Source organism: Neovison vison, chromosome 11 (genome assembly GCF_020171115.1).
Source record: "Neovison vison isolate M4711 chromosome 11, ASM_NN_V1, whole genome shotgun sequence".
NCBI classification, from domain to species: Eukaryota; Metazoa; Chordata; class Mammalia; order Carnivora; family Mustelidae; genus Neogale; species Neogale vison.
In genome coordinates, this window is record NC_058101.1 from 65,588,632 (window position 1) to 65,606,632 (window position 18,001).

Here is an 18,001-nt window from a genome sequence, read left to right on the forward strand (position 1 = left end):
GGAGACAAACCATAAGTGACTCTTAATCTCACGAAACAAACTGGGTTGCTGGGGGGAGGGGGGTTGGGAGAAGGGGGGTAGGGTTATGGACATTGGGGAGGGTATGTGCTTTTGGGTAAATTGGAAGGGGAGATGAACCATGAGAGACTATGGACTCTGAAAAACAATCTGAGGGGTTTGCAGTGGCGGGGGGGTGGGAGGTTGGGGTACCAGGTGGTGGGTATTATAGAGGGCACAGCTTGCATGGAGCACTGGGTGTGGTGAAAAAATAATGAATACTGTTTTTCTGAAAATAAATAAATTGGAAGAAAAAAAAATACTCAGAAAAGGGGGAGCTCTGGGTGAATACTTCGTTTGAGCCTGAGTGCAGCCCTCCTTTCTTTCAAGGGCTGAAAACCAATCTCCTTGTGTTGTAGCTCACTAGGTTCATTGTGGTTATGCAGGACAAGGCACTGCCTACTCTTAGCAAAATAAATAAGGTTCAATAAAAAATATTTTTAATAATTCAAAAAAAAATTTCTGTGCTAATAAGAACGAGAAGCAGAGCTATATGAAAATCAGTTATAAAAATATTTCCTTTTGGGGGGCATGTTTGGCCTTCCCTGAACCACACTGGCAGGTACATGGACTTTTACTTTTACTCCCTGCTTTGCCACCCAAAACGCTAGAGCATTTCCCTGCATCCCAGTTAATCAGTGCGATCAGTGGACTGACCCACAGTTCAATACCCTGGTACCAATCAAGGTGACAAAGCTCAACCTCACTGACCAGGCGGACAAGCCAAGACCAACCATAAAGGGCACAGGAGATGAGAAACACAGGGATGTGGACTAACCACAAAGTAATGACAAAGACCCAACCGCGGACAAGAGCAGATTTTTGTAACAACGAATGAATCTTGTAACCACACCAAGGGGACATTATTGAAGCCTTTCTATTGTAAATCTTGGCGGTAATGGTCCCACAGTTTACAGTCAGTGATGTCAATGCCAATGTAAAAAACTTCCTCCGGGGATCATATTACAGCTACAAACTTTCTGACATATCTGGCATTTAATATTGTTACCGGTAAGAGAAAGATGAGAGACTGAGATATACAAAAAGACAGCAAACAGACACACAGCCCACAGGGAGACCCTTACCCAGAGCAACCCGGCCCCTTATCCGCAGCAATCCACTCAGGGAACTGGCCCCTTACCCACAGAGATCCATGCAGAGAACCTGACCGCTATAAGCCAGATCCGCAGGAAGACAGACAGACAGACTGTCTCAAAGGACAATCCAGGAACCCAACAATGACCTCTGTGACCATCGGCCAGGACTGGATTGATACCGGACACCTTCCCTGGTTTCTGTCCCACCTTGGACTCAGGACCAACCCAAGAAAGCCAAACCCGCTCCCCTCACCAGCCACCTGGGATGGCCCCTTCCATCAGGCTCACCTGAGAGCCCCCTTTCCTCCTCTGGGAAGCTTCCCTCCCCACTGTTCTGCCTGCCTCTAGGTCTCTGCCAAGTGCAGGTGGATGACCCCCCTGCTCCAGCCGGCGCTGGGTACACAGCTTTGCCTTTCACATATGTTTGTTCTTTATCTATTTCCATAAAGAAAAGTCTTAAACCAGGGGCTTTTCTCCAGGTGGTCACTCTGTAACTTGGAAGCGTGATGCGGCATGTACCAAGTCTGGAGACCCTTTCCACAAAGCCCCATGTCTTGGGGTTCTTAGTCCCTCCCTCACCGCCATGGCAGTGACTGGGTATTGAGGCAAGTTCAAGGACTTTGGGTTAAGCCCCAGAGTTCATCAGCATCTCACTTTTCCACTTAACAACTATGCAACTTTGAGAAAGTCCCTTAATGCCACTAAGCTTCTGTCTTCATCTTTTTTTAAAAAATATTTTATTTATTTATTTGTCAGAGAGATAGAATACAGGCAGGCAGAGTGGCAGGCAGAGGGAGAAGCAGGTTCCCTGTGGAGCAAGGAGCCGGATGTGGGACTTGATCCCAGGATGCTGGGATCATGACCTGAGCCGAAGGCAGCCGCTTAACCAACTGAGCCACCCAGGCATCCCTCTGTCTTCATCTTTAATAAAAATGGTAATTACTCCTCAGCTTGTACATGAAGAGGTTCACACACACTCCCAACTGTGGGCACCCTCATCCTGGCCACCCTCATCCCTGGTCCCCCAGGGAGAACAGTAAGATGCTTCAGGATAAGGCTGATGGCCCCTCACCCAGGCCCCTTTCCATCAATGATGTGCGATGGCACTCAGACTCTCGGAGCATCACCAAAACACAGCATTTGTGTCCACTCTGCAACTTAGGTACCAGTTGTTCTAACTCACACCCACTGATTCATAATTAGGAATTGATTTCTCCAAGCTCGGGTGGAGACTCTGGTGTGCTCTACTCACTCCCTCTTAAATCCGCTTCAGAATCACAAATAAAACTTTAATGGCCCATGCCGTTCCGGGCACCTTTCCTGGGGAGCTTGAGCCCAGACACGGTGCTGGGCAGCCTGGGCTCCCTCACCCAGCACAGATGTGCTGCCCCACCAGCAGCTTGGGAAGGCTGCACCATCCAGCATGAGCTGTGTGTACCCGACCCAGGAGGTCCTCAGGTTTGCAGGTGGCTGCAAACCAGGGATGCAAATTTCACCGACAGTGATGGATCCCGCGGCTCTGTGCCAATGCTTGCTGTGCAAGTCAGAGGCTCCCACGTCCACCCCTGTGCTGTTGCAGCCGGTATCCCCAGGCTGGGTGACATTCTCCACCAGGGTGCACCTGAGTCAAAGCTGTGACTACCCCCAATAACTCCAGCCATGCCATCCCACTCAGCAACCCTCCGCTAGTCCGCACACCTCGCGCACACAAAGCGCTTCAGGTTCATTGCCTCACACACCTGATCCCCTAGCCAAGAAGGCTGTGTTTCCACATCATCTAAGAGGCTCACAGAAGTTACAGACGAGCCCAAGATTCTACACGGCTCATCAGCAAGTGGCAGGGCCAGATGCCAGCCCAGGCCTGGGGGCCCGTGTCTTGGCCATCACCCCTGGCTGCTCTCCCCAAGCTCCATGGGCAGCCAACAGACGGCCAGCATCTGGAGGCTTCAGAAATGTCCTCCACGGTGGTACAAGGAATGGTTCAGTATCAGGGAGGCCGGGTGTGGATCGGTAGGACCCCTCTGTTCTCTGAGGTTATCGCACCCAGAGGGTGGGCTAAATATCATGGGCGGTGGTCCTCATGCACAGTACAGCAGCTCCTTTGTACTCCCCCAAATTCAGGGGCAGCTGGCATGCGGGGTCCAGGCATGATGACCTCCTCTGGGCCTCGCCTGACAGGTGTCCAGCCGGGTGGGTGGCCCAGGCTCTTCTCTCACGGCCCAGGCTGGCCCAATCTGTTAGACTCGGAAGACTCACCACATTCATGACACAGAGAAGGCTCCCTTGCTCTGGTCCATTCCTGCCCTGCACTAAAAATACTGTGAATTCGGGAAAAGCCATCCAAGTCAGACCAACTACCTGGAATCTTCGAGGGCCAAGAAAGCCTCTGGGAACCCCACTGCTCCTCCACAGTCCACCTCCAAACCACATCCTTTGGGGCACCATGCCCCCCACCCCTGCTAATGTCCCAGAGCATCTGGTTCCTGCCTCTGCCAGCATTTGTCACAAGCCCCAGGAGCCAACCAACACACGTCTGCCCCTCTCCCCACGCAGTTGGACAGGCCGCCTAGGCTGGGACTCCTGCTCCCAGATGAGGCATGCTCACTGCCACATGGCTGACATAGGGAGTACAGGGGGCATGGACACTGAGGACCCATCCATACCCCAAGGAGCACGCTGAAGGTCAAAGGCAGCAAGAGCCACAGGGCTGTCAAGCAGGAGTTGCTGGCACCGTGAAAAGCTCCATTATGACAGGTCCTAGGCACATCAGTCAACTCTCAGCCAAGCCACCAAAGAGCCCAAGCAGATAAAAAGGCCTCGTAGCATGGAGTCAGGAGTCAGGAGCCCGGGCTTTGGCCTTGACATTTGAGTTCTGCTTACCATGGGATCTTAAGCAAGTTATTTAGCATCTCCTCCTCTCTGGTGTTTAAACTGAGATGCAACTGACAAACGACAACGGATGAGTCTGAAGGATAGGACATCAGGGTTTGCTACGTGTGTATATTGGGACGTGATCCCCACGCTAAGTCTAGTCAATGTGGATCATTCCTAAAGCATTACCAGCTTTTCTTCTACGTCACACAGACTGCTAACTCTAGTCCCCAGGACTCCCATCTCGTTTTGTCGCCTGCAAAATGGGGGCATTACTTACCCCACAGAGTGGCTACAGAGACAAAGCAAGGTACGGATGGAAAGTGCTGAGCACAGTGCCTTGAGCACAGTAAGCACTCAGCCCACAGAAGAGGTAGGGATGGGGGAGTGATACAGGACCCCAAGCTTCTCCAAAGGTCCTACAGACAAATGTTGAAATTCCTATGTTGAATGTTCCTATGTTGAAATTGAACCCCCAAGGGGATGGTCTTAGGAGGCAGGGCCCTCAGGAGGCCACCAGGTCAAGAGGGTAGAGCCACCCTAAATGGGATTAGTGCCCTTATAAAGGGGACCCCAGGGCTCCCTGTTATCCTTCCATCACACAAGCCCAGTGCAAGAAGACGTCATCTATGAGCCAGGGGATTTTCACAAAAAAATATCATGCCAACTGTCCTCAAGATTCACTCTGATTGTCACTTTCACTTTTGTTTCCACATCAGAGAGTTAACATAACTGAGAATTGCGTGCTCTAAATGTTCTGGAAAACCCTTTACTTTTCAAGAGCCACTCTCCATGTAGGGTTCTATGCATTCTCCTTTCTTCTTTGGACATCTGTCACACAGGTCTTCATCAAACACCCCACTACCACCAGGAGGCCTGTGTCCTGCTCCCAATAAGCCATTTATGTACACTGCTTATGCTAGAAAGTTCCAGACTAGCCGACAGCCCCAAACCTAGCCCTACCCACCATGGCTAAAAATACCCCTAGTTTGTGGCACCGTTACCTAGGGTCCAGAACAAGAATCCAGCATTACTACTCCTTCTTTTTTCTTCTCCCAATATTTTTTATGGTTAAAAAAGACCTCGAAAAGGAGCTTTCTCAAGGTTGCCTGCCACCAGCAGTGCCGCACACCATACCTATGGGCATGATCAACTAGGAGTGTGCCAGGTCAAGTAAAAGGGCACAAGGATTTCCAAACTCTGAACTCACTGATGGCAGCCACACATAGAGTACTGAATGGACGTGCTTAGGTTTATGAAGCGGAGGGCAAAATTCAGCTGCAACATGCATAGAAGGGAAAGAAATGTGTTTGAAGAGGGTGTTTGGAAACATACAAACACTATGTCTCATGTCTTCAAGGACTGAAAGGTAACCTTTCTTTTTCCATATTGAAAAATAGATAATGGGCTGAAAGGGAGTTTTTCTCTCAGAATGCAGTAGTGTCATAAACTACTATCAGATATGCCAAGCTTTGTTAGATAATCACACTGAGAAGCCATGTAAAAATAAACCTTTCTTCCAGGATGTCTAACGCAATAAAACCACATCTGACCACATCCTCAAATCCAGAAAGGATGGTACTATAAAAAATATATATTTTGGGGAGCTATAAAAAAGTTCCTAATACTAAAAAAAAAAAATGTATATAGCAATAAAAAGTCATAGGAGGGTTTAGAGAAAAAGCTGGAGAAATCTTCCAAAAAGGAAATCAGAGACTAAGAAGTAGGTAAATAGAAGAGGGCAGAAGACCTGTAGGGACATGTGAGCTCAGAATAAAGGGTAGGAGTCCACAGATGGGGCAGGACCACTAAGTGCCCAACATAAGGAACAAAAACAAGACCCCCATCATGATGTGACCGTCACAAAATTTCCAAACACCAGGAAAAACAAGGGTCTAAAAGATTATGCAAAGGAATATGTGGGTCACCTATAAAGAAAAGGCTTTGGACACATCGACTGTCCCATTGGAACTTGAATTCTGAGCAGAGTCTTCAAAATTCTGCAGGAAAATTATTTCTAGCCCAGAATTTTTTTTTAAGATTTTATTTATTTATTTGACAGCGAGAACGCACGCAGGCAAAGAGGCAGGCAGAGAGAGAGACAGAGGGAAGCAGGCTCCCCACTGAGCAGAGAGCCCAATGCGGGGCTTGATCCCAGGACCCTGAGATCATGACCCGAGCCAAAGGCAAAGGCTTAACCCACTGAGCCACCCAGGGGCCCCTCTAGCCCAGAATTCTATACTCAGACAAATGGTCAATTACATGCGAGAGTAAAATATTTCAACATTATACAAGATCTCAAAATATATATATATCTTCAACAGCTACTGGTAGGTATGCTCCACCAAAGTAAGAGAGAAAACTAAAAAAAGGAGGATTCTAGCTTAAGCCAGGAGAGAGAAACTCTCAGGCTGGTGGGGAAGATCTAGGAGGAGAGTCACAGCAGGCCTAGCAGGCAGGCAGTAGAGAGGAAAGGCAGCAGGATGGGAAGTTCAGAAGAATTATTACCTGGTGGGTGTGGATGTACTGAGGGGAGACAGACACTTCTCGGGTGAAGGGTGATAAAGGACAGATACAAAGAACACTAAGCAAAACAAACTCTAGGAAAAAGAAAGGAAATGTAATCAAAATAGACCCAACATCTCAGCTGGGAATAACATCTCCACAGTTGTCCTAAGTGCTGCTAAACTCTCCAGCAAAACCTTTAACGTAATCACACACAGGACAGGGCAGAAAGAGGTGGTAGCAGGAGGCGGCCGTAGGATAAGGGACCCAGATCGGCTTCTAAATAGTTGAATGTTTCACACACACCAAATCTGAAGGAAAGAGCTGAAACTTTAAAATGATGGCCTCTGAGGAGCAGGAATCAGGGTGGAGAAGGGCGGGGTAGGTGATTGCTATGTTTTTGTTCTCAGTCTCACAGAATTTTTGACTCTTAAAAGTACCGGCCTGTAGAAGAACTTCGTTCAAAATGAGCATTAAATTTTTAAACAAAATCTGATACTTGAGCGGCAGGAATATCACACTGAGTGGTGTGTTAAGCCTTCCAGAACTCAACCCCGTTGAAAATGAATGGCAAAGCTGGAACTCCTCTCCCCGCTAAACACACACGGACACACAAAATGTTTGCCCAGGGTCTCAGGCAGTTCATAAATTCCTGGAGGCCAGCTGGAAAGTCTTAGAATTCTAGATTCTGCTTTCTTACAGGAAGTTTATTTCAAATCAGAGCTTGTCATTTGTTGTAAGGGGAAAAAAAATCCTTATGAAAAAAGATTAAAAACAGCCACATGATCAAATGAGGTCACGCTTGGTCTTAAATACTTGGTGATCATCACCAGTTGTCTCCTTGATCAGCCAGTGCACCTCATTCCTGATTATCAGTGAAAGTGAAAACTTTGTTTACTAGGCTTTGCCTCAGCCTTGAAACAGACTCTAAAACCCAGGAATGTGAATCCGCATTGGGTTGACTCAGCTGTTTCCATTCTAGAAATGGACGTGGAATCCTGCACTCTCTACCCCATGAGGACAGAGTCCTTCGTGTAAACCTTGAAAAGGCAAGGCCCGCACCCCAAGGCTGGTTTTTCTAATGGAGAAATTCCTCTGTTGACTTCTTGGCAAAACTTCTCTGATCAGAGTGGACCACTTAAGTAGCCCAAAGCCCAAAAGTTACTATGCCTTTGACTGACTTGTCTCTAGGGCTGTAATCACGCCCACAGCTCAACAGTGAAGCAGAACCATCTTGTCACTTAATAGGGATCTTAATGGTCCTATCGATGGGCTTAAAATTTTGGTGCGTTCCTTAATTTACATATCAATTAGGGTAACGGTCACAACTTCATTGGCTGCTGTCATAAATGGATCAGCGAACTGTGGAAGGCAGAACAACAGTCCCCAAAGATGTCCCTAACTCTGGAACCTATGAGTATGTCACATTCACAGCAAAGGAACTTGGCCATCAGCCTTAGATGGGAAGGTTGTCCTGGCTTATCTGGGTGGGCCACCTCAGACCACGCGGGCCCTTAAAAGCCAAGAACTTTCTCCAAGTAGAAGAGATGTGGCAGAAGGGGAAGTCAGAGAGCTTGGGGCAGGCTTTGGGGGTCCCTGCTGGTTCTGGGCCTGGTGGGTTGTGTGCAAGGACCAGAAAGAGGCCTCTAGGAGCTGTGGGCGGCGCGCCGGCTGACAGCCAGAAAGGAAACAGGGGCCTCATTCCAACGACTGCAGGAACTGTATTCGGCTGATAATCTGCACGAGCTTGGAAAGCAATTCTTCCCCAGATTCTCCAGGACAGAGCGCAGCCCTGCCCACACCTTGTTTTTTGCCGGGTGAGGCCAGAGTCAGACTTTTCACCTAGAGAACTGTGAGATAAGGAATCTGTGTCATTCTAAAGCCACTCAGCGTGTGACACTTTGTTCCAGCAGTCACAGGCGCCCAAACAGTGGGGCAGGCGAAAACACCCCGCAGAGTGCCTGTCCCCCCACTGACCTTCAGAAAGAGTAAAGTGACTTGCAGTCGACAGACAGTGATGGCCATCCAGACATTAGAGATTTGTTCTGACAAATGCAGATTCGGGGAATTGAAAAGTGCCCAGAACATTCTGCAAAGTTTAGATTTGGGGTAATTCCCTGCCTTTCAACTTAGAAACCTGCGGACACCCATCTTGCCCAATAAACTCTAAGCAGCAGGTAGGGAAATGAATGTTGGATTGTGCATACCAACCCAGCCCCCACACTCTCCTCTGGACCTCTGGCCACGCTCACTGCACTACACGGTGCTGAGACCACGCCCAGGTCTCTTGCCTCTCCCCCCTGGACTGTGAAGCCCCCTGCCCTTCATGCTCCAGTCACGGTGTCCCATCTCGTATGTCCACACCTACCATGGGACTTGGGTGCATCGCAGGTAACCCATGTTAATGTTTGTTGAGCTGCATGATGGTATAATTTAATATCTGTGCATAAAAGGTGGATTCTTAGAGCAGAAGTGCTGTGTTTTAGGAGCCGTTGTACCCCCTCCATGCAGAGGCAGGCGCAGCTCAGAGGCACTGAGCAGTTGGCAGAGAGGAAGCAAAGGCAGGAGAGAAAGAAAGAGACCCTGGGAAGTACTGCACATTCTCCAGAGTGGGCTGGCCAGAGTGGGGAAGGCTCAAGAAGCTGACTGATGCGTAAATTAAGGCCCTGGAGCTGACTGATGCCTGCTGCTCCCTCGAGCCGGGTAGCTCTGATGTGAGCTGGTGAGCGCTGGCTGATCTTGACCTCAGAATGCCTATTGCCTCCCCCCACACCCTGCTCAAATGCATTAAAGGAGCACACATGGGATCACACAAGCCTGAAGAGACAGTAAAGGCTACATCCAACACGTGCCGTCGTCCCACTTACAAGGGATTAACGGTGACTCAACATGACATTGCCACACAAGGCTGAAGTATCAAACACTGGCCCATGAAAGGTGAAAAACAATCCTAAATGAAGTTGCCTATCACAGCACCCACTAAGGACCAAACATTTAGAGATCTAAGAACAACCTGGGTTCATTCAATTGCGCATGAAGCATTTTTTTTTTTTTTTGAAAATCCTGGGCAACGTAATATTTTACAACTTAACAAACTGCACCATGTCCCTGATTTCATTTGATCCCCAGAACAACCTCTTGAGCTACACAGAAGAGGCATAACTAACAGCTGACTCCTTTTTACTGCTGGGGGAGCTGAAGTCCAAGACGCACTTGGACTTCACGACCTGGGGGTCTAGTTCACATCTCCTGCCCAAGAGAACCAAAGGGAGTGGTCGTCACTATGTCACTTGTCTTTATATCCTGCCAATAGGCAAAAAGATTTTGAGGTAGCCTGTGATAACAGGCATCTACATGATGAGCACTTTAAAATTAAAAAGGGAGAAGAAAATCCATTTGGTGAGTGATATGGGGCTTGGGGTGGAAATTAGGCTAAAACATCAAAGACTGACTTTGAGGCAAAGTCCTCCTAAAAGAAGAAGCAGCAGCAGCAGCAGCATCAATCCTTGAAAGCAGGTGAATGAAGCTTCGTATTAGGGCTCCTGGGTCAAAGAACAAGAGAGGACAGCTTTGAAATGCAGAGTCCAAGCATGGACTCTAACCCCCGGCATTCTATTCCCTGGGAGACCCCTCTTCATTGAAACCGTATAAAGATCCAACCAGCTATGAATGAAATGGTCATCTCAACACAGAAAAAGCATTAACTGGTTAAGTTTTGGTGGGAATATCAAAACATCCTAAGAAACCCACAAAGAAGATCCAGCTGAGTTTTTGAAGGCCTCTCCTAAAATAAAATTGTGAACAAAACAAACCGCGTACAGCATGTAACAAAGCACTTTTTAAATTTATTTTTTATTTTTTTATTTTTTCTTTTTAATTAGGAAAGGATGCGAACCAAAAAAAGGACAAAACTCCTACTGAGTTAAGTGAAAATCCTAATTCGGTGGTATTGCTACCAGACGGTTTATCCTATTTTTAATCCCTGCAATCACTCAAATAAGAATGGCAGAGAAAACTACCTATCCTTTCTACAGACAGACATGGGGCTTTCAGGAAACCAAGCCCGCCAAATTCCCATCTTACGAAACAGAGAAACTAGAGAGGAGATTTATAGTTTAAAGGATTATTACTATATTCCTTAGAAGCAGAGTTTCCTTTTAGTCCATTGAACATAGGACATAATTTTCTGCAAGCAACAATTTTAAACTGTGCTTTAAGCCATCATATAAAGTCACACACACCTACTTGAGGCACTCTCCAAATTCCACTTATTTCAGACTCCCCAAATTAAAAAACTCTGTGAGAGACTGGGACTTACAGAAGCCCACAGTTGGCTGCCTTCATATCACACTCAAAAGTTCAACGAAATGCTCCAAACCAGCCTTCTGCACCCAATGACTTCATTAAGGAAAACATCAAACCAATTTGATACAATGCAGATGTTGCAAGGACAGCATAATTATAAAGAACAGGCAAGACCATCTCAAAATGTTGCTTCAGTTTCCATCATATTCTCCTGTCCTTACATTTGAGACAAAGTGTACACCCACGCACCTAAACTTCTGGAAGAAAAAGAAAAGAACTTCTACTTCTGGATCTGTATTTTCACAGATCTCCATTATGTCTACACTCCTGCTACAAGGGCTTTCCTTCGCTCTATTAGGTTAAAAGCTTGAAAGGTTTAGGACTAAGAAGATTCTTCCCCCGTGTTAAGACTCTCAAAGGTGAAGAAAGTGAAACCCAGAATGGGTAGCTTTGCAGGAACCAACAGTACCTTGAATTCTGGAGGCAGAATGAGACCAAATGAATGCTAATGAAGAACGCTGTACTCACTTGTGCAGCAAATACTAGGAAGTGACGACAAATATTATTCTAAAAACTATTCTGAGACTTGAAGAATCACAGAATGGTGAAGAAATAAATCACATGAACTATCTGGAACCATGGTATAGGGGGGGGAAAAAAAAAACCACCACCCTCCCATTTAAATATGCCTCTTCTCAGCTCTAGATACAAACTGTGCCCATCTTTATCACTGCACTACAGCTAACCACCCTGTCCTCAAAGACCATAGCTCTAGAGGGCAGGACATAGATCTCAGGGAAGACTTCCAAGAGCAGGCGTCACCTAAACCGACAGGTAAGAATGGGTAAGACGACCTAGAAGGACAGCAGCTGTAGGTGGGGGAGAGGGGAAGAGCTGAACACGGGGGAGGATCTCCATGCTAAGTCTAGACGGTATAAAAGCAACAACTCCATTATTACATTTTTGTCTGGCACTCCTGTTACTCATACACCATCTTGTTCACAAAGATTGTGAACAAAACAAACCACCATATTTGGATATTAGAACTACTGCTACCTATGCCTCAGTCTTCTGTCTTGGACCAGAACAAAACATCCTAAAAGGAAGAGGCCGCCTTGTTCAACTTTGTGATCCCCAAGGAAGAGAATCATCCCTGAGGCATTGTAGGTGTTTCCCCTTTATTTAAGCGGGAATATCATTATTTAAGTGGGAATTATTTAAGTGGGATTATTTAAGTGGCTGAAAGATACAGAGCCTGCAAGACAGTATCAAGTCTTGACATCAGGCTGAAATCTGAGTTTCTCATCCTCAACCTCACTCTCCCTATCCCTTTGTCAACTTGACCTCTAACTGTAACTGCCTTGGCCTCATTCCGTGGGTGTGGATTCTCCTCCTTCAAATGCATTTTCCAGCCCGCCAAATTCTTGCCAGAGTTTCCTCCAGTCTCCAGGCGCTGAACGCTGCAAAGTTAAATCTGGCTTTAAATATTTTTTTTTTCTTCCCAATCCTAACGGAAGAAATCAAGAAGCGCAGGGCAGAGGGGCTGGGCTCCATCCAATCAGAGCCGGCTCTCACACTGCAGCAGGAAATGGGGCGGCCTGACGCGTGGTCCCCCTGGCCGGTGACAGCCCTGCCATTCCCCTGGCCCGGGGCGGGGCCGCCGAGAGCAGTGGGTTCCCGGAGAAGGGCAGCCCTGAGATGCCGCTCTCCTTTCCCCTCATTTGGCAAAAAACCAAACCAAAACAAAAAAGCAATAAAAGAGAGAGTCAGCTGTTTTAACCAGGCCAACTGCGCCCCCATGCACAACCCGCTACACCCTGCCAGGCTCCACAACATGCACAAGGACCCCCTCACCATACAGACCACCGCCCACAAGCCCGCACAGGCACAGGGTGTGGGGCGGCGGGTAGTGGTGGTGGATCACACCCCTACAAGCCCGGAGAAGGGGAACAGGGCCAGACTTTCCCAACTCGCAGGGTGGCCAGGACACCAGGAGCGCCGTCCCACGCACGGCCACGGCTGGCAACGCATTCATGTAACCAATCATGGGGTTGGGGAGCAAGAGAAAGAGCCTCTCACTCTCAGGGTGGCCAGGACCCCCACAATCAGAGCCCATGCAGTCATCCTCAATGAGACACCCAGGCACACCCTGAGGGTAAGGAAGACGGAAACAGTCTCTCCCACTCGCAGGCGGTCTGGGATTCCCCACGCGCAAGGGCCCACGCAGAGCTACCTTCACAGACACACTGAACCAGCCACACCATCGGGGAGCGGGAACCGAAACAGTGCCCCCACTCTGAGTGATCAGAAGCACCGCGCGCGCATTCACGCGCGGGTCCATAGAGGGTCGCAGGGGGCGCGCAGCCCCCTCGGTGCGCCCCCCCAAGCGGAGACAATGCCCGGGCGCCCAGATGCGCGACGGCCCGGCCAGTCCTGGTCCCCATCCTACTAGCGCTCAGGACGGCGGCCGCCTCCTCCGGCAGCGACCCCGCGATGGCCCCGCTTGGACATGCCACACCCGCCCCTGGGACCCCCGCCGCCCCCGGGTCCCTAGCGCCTGGGACCTCCACCGACCCAGGACCCTCGTCCAACCTCGGGAGCCCTGCCGCCTGGGACTCTGTCCTGCCGCTGGACCTCCACTTAGCCCTGAAACCCCGGCCGGGTCCGCGGACCCCCACCCAAACGGGAACCTCGCCCAACTCGGAACACCCGCCGGACCCAGGACTCCTGCCACCTGGGACTTCCTCCAGGCCCAGCCTGGCCGCTCTGCCCCGGGACTCCCGTCCAGCTCCTGGACCCCCACGGGCCCTGGCCCCTCCTCCGGCCGCGGAACCCTGCCTGCCGCGGACCTCGTTCAGACCCCGGACCCGACAGGTGCTGGCCCCTCTCCCGCCCCGGACCCCGTCCAGCCCCGAGACCCGCGTCCACTCCCTGGACCCACACCAGCCCTGGCCCTTAGCCCTACCCCGGACCCCTGCCGGTCCCGGACTCGGTCGGTCCGGCCCCGCCGCCTCACCTCAGGCCACCGCCTCGGCGGCACTCGCTCGGGGCCGAACGAAACAGAGCCTAGCACCTGGAGGAGCCGCGGCCGCCGCAACAATGGAGCCCTGGGGCGGGGCCGCCTCCGCCGCAGCCTCAGCCCGACTCCGGCTCGGGATCGGACTCGGGCTCCGGCTCCGTGCAGAGAAGCAGCCGGCGCCAGACTGCGGCCAGGATGGAGCACCGCGCAGGCGCACACGTCCCGCCCAGCGCCTCTTCGCCCCGCCCCCGGCGGTGCCCAAAACTCGGGGCCCGCCCCCAGACCAATGGGGAGGGAGTCGCGCGCAGGGGGCGGGGCCGGGGAAACAAAGGAGGGGGCGGGGCCACGCCGGGGCGGGGCCGCGGGGCCGCGGGACTGCGGGACTGCGGGTCCGCGGGGCTGCGGGACTGCGGGGCGGCACAGCCCATGGCCGAATTCTCGTCCCCACCGGGGAGGGCCGAGCGTATTGTCCACTCGGAATCGGCTCATTAGGCAGTGCTCACCCCAAACCTCAAACTCAGGTGTGTAGGGTTGGCCTGGATTACAGAAAGGGAAACTGAGGTCCAAGGAGCGAGATCACCTGCCACCCCAAGTCACATAGCCCTCCTGTTCACTCATTCTTTTATTCATTCGGCAAACATTTTAGCAGCACAGAGGATATGCGTTAGGAGTGGCATAGAGGCAAAAATCCACAGAACCAGGGATTTCTGGGAGTCACTTTAACGCATGATAAAAGAGCCAGGCGCCAAGCTCTTGTTCTTTCCTACCTCAGAGTCTCTGTGGTTTTGCTATTTTGCACCTGAAAGGCCCTCCTTTCCCCTCCTGTCACCCGCATGTATTCAAGTGTGGATCATCTCGAAAACCTCTTTCCTCATTGTATTTTATCTTTCAGCATTGTTGGAGACAATGCTGGTTTCTGGGTTTCTTTCTTTTATTTTTTTTTTAAGATTTTATTTATTTATTTGACAGACAGAGATCACAAGTAGGCAGAGAGGCAGGCAGAGAGAGAGGAGGAAGCAGGTTTCCCGCTGAGCAGAGAGCCCAATGTGGGGCTCCATCCCAGGACCCTGGGATCATGACCCAAACCGAAAGCAGAGGCTTTAACCCACTGAGCCACCCAGGCGCCCCTGGTTTCTGGGTTTCTGTCTATGTGACCCATCCCTTGCTGTGCCCAAGCCCTGCATTTTGGAGTGTTAGGGTAACCCATGGCTGGGGCCATGCCTTCCTATCTGCCATGAACTCTCTTAATCAGGAAATCCCATGCTCTTCCAGGCTACATACTGTGGAGATCGATAGGTCTCTATCTCCAACCCTGCTTACTCTCTCCCAGATCCCCTGCTGGATGCCCACCAGGCACCCCTAGCTTCTCATGGCCAACACAAGTGCTTTATTCAATACTTACAAATGGCTTCTCTGCATTCTTCCTGTTCTCAGTAAGGGGCCTCCATCCACACAGTTGCTCAGGCTAAACTCCATCTTCGGGTGTTTTATGTCCCTTGCTCCCCCATGCAGTCCCTCTCTGCATTTCCACCTCCCTCACAGCAGTGGCTGGAGTTTCCTGTCTGAGTGGTCCCACCCCACTCCCGCCAACCACCCTCATTGAAGTGTGACCTCTCCAGGACAAGGCAGGACTCTGATTCATTTTTGTGCATAGAACGGAGCCTGGTGCCCTTAACGTACTCAGGGGCGGGGGGCGGGGGGGATCAGGTCCCATCTCCCTGCACATGCAGACACACACACACACACACACACACACACACCACTGAAAGCCTGACTTCCTAACTGATTTGCCAAACAAAGTCCTTCATGAATGTAAGAAGCGTCCCTCCTCCTCTCCAGCCAGGACCCTGCTATGGTTGGGGAATGTCTTCAGAGAATAGGAAGATACTATCCCAGGGAGCAAAGTAGTTACTACAAAGGAGGGTCACTCCAGGCCACAGACCTTTGCACACACTGCCCTCTGCCTGACACACTTTCTCCCTGTACCAGCCAGCTCCCACTGACCCTTCCAGCCTCTCCCTAAATGTCACTTTTCCCAGGAAGGCTTTGTAACCACCCCTACACCAGGCACAACTGTGACAGACCCACCATCAAAAAGCTAGGCCCCCTATCATGCATGCCCACAGGTGTAAATTCAGGCATCAACCTGAATGATCCTGGGAGTGGATTCTTCCCGAACAAGGGAGGATGAAACCCAGCCAACAGGTTGAACAAAGCCCGAGAAGAGGACCCAGCCGCACATAACCCAGAACCAGAATTAAGACATGTGCACACTGTTTTAAGCCCTTACATTTTTCATTATTTCTTCTGAAACAATAAAGAACTAATACCGGGTCCCCTCCCCCAGACACACATTCACAGCTCCCTGTATGTCCCTCTGGAATTCATCACAACCACCCTCTTGCCACCCACGCTGAAAGCCCTGGAAGAATAGGAACGGGACATGTCTTCCTCACCCTGTGCTCCAAATGCCCAGCACAGTTCTGGTCCAGGGCTGTTGGCTGGAGATAGACCAATCAGTCAACTTGTTGGCTGGCCCTACTGTCCTTTCCAGGCCCTTCTCCCTGGCTATATTCCATTCTATAGACCTGAATAGTATCTTGTCTTCCTGGCCTCCCTCACAGCCTGAGGTGGCCATGTGACATCGTGCTGGCCAGGGAAATGCAGTGGAAGTTGGCTGAGAGGTTTCTAACGGTCGTGCCCCCTGTGCCAATTTGGACCGGACGTTGAGAGCTGATTGTTCCTTGTGTAAGAGTTTTGCAAAGTCAGTTCTTAAACACAGTCATTACTCAAAAATCAAGTGATATAAGCTTACAATTTAAAGTTATATTAAAAACAAAAATAAATATTTGAAATTAATTGCTAGTTATTTTACAGTGGCTTACAATAATCTATCCTACAGAGAATTTTACATCCTCTGTAACTGTATGAGAGAAGTGCCACATGATGTGTTCCTGGCATCTCTTCCCATAGCCTCAGCCAAGCAGCGTCCTGTTGGTAGCTTGAAATTTGATGCGGTAAGAGAATTTATAGCACAGGAATTGGTAATGACTCTAGATCAGGATGTTCTTCCTTGCTTTTATCCCCCAGAGAGCCAGTAATGGAAGATTTACCAGCATACCCTTAATTTCCAGGGGAGGTTTTCCTTTTCGGGAAAAGGAATCAGCATAGCTGATGCTGCCTTTTCTCTTCAGCAGAGATCATTACCTTTGGATGCACATGTGATATCTGGATCCACAGCAGCCACTTTACAACCAGAAGAAAGTCAGCGTCAGAAATTCTGACCCTTGCCCCCTTGAGCAACCAAATCAAGACAAGGCATCTCCTACCTCCAGATTCTCTGTGAGGTAGGAAAAAACAAAAACCCTTGTTTGTGTAAGCCAGTGTTAGTCCATTTTTCTGTTACTTACAGAATTCCTCACGGTCACATAGAGGTATTCAATGAATGTCTGTCACACAGAGAAACACAGCCTAACTCTCCTTCCTCTCAGGTGGCCATCCTGTTTGGGCTTCATGTTCACTGACAAAGCCAACAGCCAGTGAACCCATCCAGGCAGACTTCAAAGCTCTGACTAGTAGAATTATTTTTTCCCATAGGAAAATGGATGTTGGGACCTCTTGGTACCTCAGAAAATGAGCCCAGTACCTGTTTGCCGCCTCCCCCCAACTCCTTCTGATGGAAAGAGAACATTTATCCAATAGGAAAATAAATCAGCATTCATCAACCCCAAAGGTGGAAAAACACTTGTTGTGGAAACTCCTGATGGGGCCTGATACCGTGAAGGGCTCCTTGATGAGGTCTGTGACCTGACACCTCTTCCCAGACTCTTCCAATGACGTGTCTCTGGAGGATAAACATAATTCCCAACTGTTATATCCCAAGTAAGCTGCGTTGCCATGACACTTTGGACTCAGTCTTCCTAGATTCTGGGGCTGAGAGGGAGCAAAGACCACCCACGGCAGCTGGGCCCAGCTTAGGAAGGGAGGTCAGCTCAGCAATGCAGTGAAAGCCAACAGGCTGCTTCACTAGCCTTCTGTGGTCATGGAACAGGTTACGGCCAAGCCCAGCAGCTTGAAACAATGGTCAGTTTGTGTGGGACGACCATCTGGCATGGTTTGGCTGGGTGCCTCTGCCTCTAGGTTGCCC

At 49.9% G+C, this 18,001-nt stretch overlaps 1 protein-coding gene across 3 annotated transcripts in view; it reads right to left on the bottom strand.

Annotated features, from left to right (window-relative positions):
• AFAP1 (actin filament associated protein 1) overlaps positions 1–14,021 on the bottom strand; it is a 136,715-nt gene extending 122,694 nt beyond the window's left edge. For all 3 annotated transcript variants that reach the window (XM_044267850.1, XM_044267846.1, XM_044267851.1), the window contains exon 1: positions 13,852–14,021. The gene's annotated coding sequence lies outside the window, so the exon portion shown is untranslated. The remainder of the gene's footprint in view (positions 1–13,851) is intronic.
• Positions 14,022–18,001: the final 3,980 nt, after the last annotated feature.